Here is a 5,285-nt window from a genome sequence, read left to right as displayed (position 1 = left end):
GAAAGAGAATTGGAGTGAGTGGTGTGAACTGACAGCTGTGAGTGGGATAAGTTGACCCATGCAGTTATACAGATGTAGTCAGATGTTGAAGGATGCCCATCACCAAGTTATCCTATCTGTAGTACTGGGCAGAGAACAGACATAGGATGATTAGAGGCCACTGCAAAAGTGTAACACTAAGCTGACTCTTCATGCTATTCCATGGTAAATGGGTCAGCATTAATGTTTTCAAGTCCTAGAAAAGATTACAGTTTAAGTACTTTAATAAGAGCTTCCATTTTCCCTGGAGTCTGAGCCACCAGGCTCCCATTGAAAACCCTAGCCAAAACTAAATGGATTTTTTTTTTTTGCCAGACTGAGCACTCAGAAACTACAGTGACAGTTGGAAGAAATACTAGCATTGAGGTGGGGCAGAGGGGAATGTGTTTCTATTTTAGAAATCATTATTTAGTACCTCTTTGAAAAAACAAACCATATCTACACTGCTCACCCCAAACAACATAAATCTAATTGATGATTCATGTTCATCCACCTTGCACTCAGTCATTGGTGGCTTTTCTACACTCAAAAGGCATTTATGAGGACAGCTTTCAAATTCCAATAGATCTTTTGCCTCTCACTTTCTGAGTCACTTCAGAAATGCTTGAATGCCGTTTTTAAGTGGAGTTATAAGAATAATATTCCTCATTTATTCACTGACTTAGCTTGAAGCATTAAACATCCTAATAAAATCTTTACTACTTCTCACGTATTAGCTTATTCATAAGCGGGAAGAATCAGGGCCTAAGAGTAAGGAAAGTCATAACTCATGTCCCTCCACTTTTAATGTCTCTGTACTTGTTGTTTTCTTGCACAGGTAAATTATGAAAAAAAGAAACAACCCAAAATACATCCATGACTGCTGAATGAAAGCAATTCTGGTGACATAAATGAGTCTATAGGATGTACTGAATGAAATTAGTATGAGTGCAATGGGTTTTATAGTAGATTTGAAGGCAGAAGCAATGACTCCATACCTAACTCGCTCTTCAAAGCTCCCCCAATGCACTAGAGAAGAGCACATGAGGCTCAGGTTGTTTGGGATTTATTCCTGTCTAGACTACTGACTTTTCATTTTGTACTATTGCATCTTGGTGTACATTGGCTTCCCACATTGTAAAAAAGGGTGAAGATATGTGTCTGTCTTTTTAAAGCCACTCAGGATGCATTGCTTGAAAGCATCCTTTAAGAATGAGGCATTATTTCTGAGTTTCAGTCATGTGATGGTAATTGCAGGGCTGGGATTACAGATTCTTTATTGGGTATTTAAATACCATAAAATCCTGAACTGGTCCTGAATGCTCCTGCCCTTATCTGCAAATGGATTCTGACTGTATTTGCAAGGATTAGTATTGCCTGTGTGGGTTTGGACCCACTTTCAGCAAGGCCAGACACAACCCACAAAATAACTGATTATTAGACATCTGTATGCTGACTTGCTGGTTTGTGATATATCATTAGAGGTTGGTGTTTAAGGGAAGGGTGCAGTGTACAAACAATATTTAACCAGCATTTCTGATATAGCCCTGTATATCCCACAGGACCAACACTAATAATTTCATCACAGGTCATAGATTTTTTGGTGTTTCTTACAGCATTGAAGCATGCAACTCTGTGTTTGCAGTAAAATTATTGCTGTCAGCCTTCAAACCAGTGAGTTCATTTGCCTTATTGCTTGCAAATAAGGTCTTATTAATATGAGTTTAAAAGATCTAGATCCTATCCCACTGCCTAGATTGTTCCCTCTGGACCTAGAAAAGATTGGAACTATTCCAAGTGGTCCCATGTAGCTTGTGTGATTTCAAGCCCTTCCCTAAAGTTTCAGAGATATGGAAACACCCAATACCCACTGGAATCCATCAAAGAATGAGATGTCTAATCCAGGTGTAAAATCTGAGCTTTGTGTCTGTGCTGCAATTTCTTTTCTGCAAAGTGAGGATTGCAGATCACTAGTATTTCACATAATTTGGGAAGGGTTGAGGTATGAAGCCTAGTCATGCAGGAGTCCTCTGGGAATAGAAATTAGATGCAATGAGTAGAAATCCAAAGTTTATTAACTTAACTGGCAAAAATGTATTCACCAGTATATATTTGTAAATATGAACGTCTCTGTAAGTATATGCTGGTAAACGCGAGGGTCACCACCTCCAGGGTGAGGAGCACTCACCTGAGGAGACAAAGCTTCCACATTTCCCCAAGCATGGCGTTTTTCTGCAAGTGCTTCTTCATGTGAGGGAGTGGGAGTTACCCCAGGTCTTGTGTTGGTTGGAGGACAAGACAGGGTCAATCAGATCCAAATCTTGGCCAGATACGGCTCACAAGCATTCTTTTCCCTGACATTTTCATGTGTTTTTCTTTACCAGTAGTATATTAGATCTCAACCCTCCTTTTGCTGCTCTCATTTTATGGGCAATGAAAGATACGGCTCCCCTCCATTTTTGATTCCACAAAACTTTAACCAAAACCAAGGACAAGTATGTCTTCTGCTCTAGTATGATCTATTGTGTATCATATAATAATCTTTTGGCTTTTGATAGCTAGAAAAATAATAATAATACTTAGCACTGACATAGCAATTACCTCTCAGAGCCCTTTGTAACCATTGCCTAGTTCTGTGGTTCCCAAACTATAGTGCATGCCCTGGGAGTGGTTGCAGGGAGCTGTTGCCTCACGCTGGTGAACCCCTGAATTTACCACCGGTGCACTGCCCTAAAGATAGCTACAAATCCCTTCAATTTGGTGATGTAGAGTAGCAGACAGAAAATCTGGTACAATAAACTGGGGACTCCTGCCAAATTGCATGAAGTTGGTAACTTGACACCTGGACCTGGAACAGTTCGTGCTTATATACAGTATAGAGGCAAATTGGTTCTCACAGGAACAAATGCTCCAGTGGCTTCAGCGAAGTTTTAAGACTAGGAAAGTGAGGAGAAATGGTCTCTAAGACAGCATGAAGGAGGGTTTTCACTGCTGATTCTGCCTTCAGAAAAAATTGGGATAAGAAAAAATTTATTAAATCTAGAAAATTAATTTCATACAAATGCAACCTTTTTTTTTTATGCATGAGATTACCAGTAATCAATTTTTAAAGGTCTTACAGCTGTAAAAATAACTATTTAGATTTTTGCATGTCCATCTGGAACATGGACTCTAAACTGAGCCTTCCTAACATCAGTCTGTGTGAACAACCAGAACACAGTTTTTCATAGTCACCCCCTCCTAAACATCTCAATATTTTATCTAGGTGGAAGAGCTTCAGCAGCCTGTAATAAAGGCTCTTTACTAGCATATCACAAAGCTTAGTTGAAAAAATATCTTTGTTCTTGATTACAGAACACAGAAAGATGAACCTGAGTTTCCTTAACTGCAGCTATATAAAGAAGGAAGTGAGACCACAGCTATCCTGTTCCTCAGTTTTCCTACAGCTTGTATCTTTGGCTTTTGCTGAGTGTGCCCAGAAGCAAAACCATTTTGGATCCAGAGGAAATAAACAACATATGGGGATAATATTTTATTTCTGATCCTCCTCAGACAGCTAAAATGCCCCAAAGAAACAAAGAAAAAAGTTATCCCCAAATATGGGTTTTTCTTTTTTTTTTTTTTTGGTTGCACCAAAGTTCTGTAGATCATGTAACTACATCCAGGTAGCAGAAGCCATGACTTAGGGTTAGTGACATTTTGATTTCCATCAAATGTTCTTCCTGCTCTTCAGAAGGAACACACAAGGTTGGTCAAACAGGCATAGTCAAGGATGGGCACAAGCTATGAACCTTGATTATATGTGCTGAGAAATTGTTCAAACAGTTCCTGGGATGTAACTAGGTACAATCAGGAGCACACACAGGCCTGAAATCATTAGGAATACTCAGGCTGGATTTGGCCAGCCTGTTTTGGAAACTATAGGAGTGGCTAGTCTAACCTACTCACTCTCAGGGCCGAAGAATAGAGCCTAGCTATTTTTAAAATTTCAATACACATGTAACCACAAAGGTTTTGCGAATCCAGGGAAGAGGACAATCCTCAACTCTCAGGCTGTGTCAAACCAGGAAAGGCTTTGGACAAAAAGGTTGAGTTATGCCCCCCAGATTTTTAAGCACAAAGCTAATCAAGAAATTGAAATCAATAGAGTAAAAAAAAGTGTATGAAAATTAAAACTTCAGCTGTGAATTCCAACACATCTTAGGAGGGATGTACTCAGGAAAACTGTCATGCATGTGTCCTTGAAATTCATTCTTTTACACATAGTTCTTGATGGTTTTCAGTAACTGAGTGCTGCATGGTAGGGATTAAAGGAAAAATTGTGTCAACTTAGTTTTGTTCCAGAGAAAGAAATCCCAAACTTCTTCTAGTCTTGAGGATGCAAAATTTTTGCAGAGGTCATCTTTTTGTGGCAATTCACTGAGGGCCCTCTGAAACCCGGTCATTTTTTTTTAAGTTCTGAATATTTTCTGCATGTGTTCTCAAATTAAAGCTCTGAGATGTAACCTCTCAGAGTTTTGCCATGTAACAAGCACATTTCCCTTGACACGTATGAACATGCACATTTGCATTGTTCTTGCATTAAAATATATTGCTTTACCTTGCAATATTAAGTAATCTTTCAGTAGTCTTGTTTTATAGCTTCAAGTTGAAAATAATATTGCAACATTAAACTACAAAATTAAGCTGGAATTCTCAAGAGAAAAAGGCTGTTTTGTGAGGTTATTAATCCTTCCTGTTTCCAGTCTGTCCAAAAATACCACAATTTCAGTTTTGGTCACAGCATTTCAGCACTTCTTTCTCAGCCAAAATCTCAAAATACTCAAATGCAAGTAAAGGAAATAATCACGGGTGATCTGAAACTTGCATTCTCCCTTCCCTTCTACCCTCACTTCAGCTTTTTATACTAAAACTACTCATCTCGCATCCCCTTTTTAATTGACAAAGTAGTAATTTTTTATTGTAAATTAAATTTGATCAAATAGATCTAAAGTTTTATGCTTTTGAAAAGAGAATATATTGAAAACTGTAATTATTTTTGTGAAATAAAATAAAGCCTGTCTTGCATAAAAAAACCATCCTGGAAAACAAAATTTAACAGAAATACTTTGATAGCTAATATTTAAGTTCATTCCAGAAAATACACATACATATCATTAGCTCAAATCAGAAATACCTTTCAATGTCTTTCTACAGTAGAAATTCATTCAACAGAGATACTTTCAGAAATAATTTTTAAGAGATGTGAGATTGTAGTGGCTAAGAGC

This window comes from Vidua macroura, chromosome 3 (genome assembly GCF_024509145.1).
Source record: "Vidua macroura isolate BioBank_ID:100142 chromosome 3, ASM2450914v1, whole genome shotgun sequence".
NCBI lineage: Eukaryota > Metazoa > Chordata > Aves > Passeriformes > Viduidae > Vidua > Vidua macroura.
Note: the sequence above shows the minus strand (reverse complement) of the source record.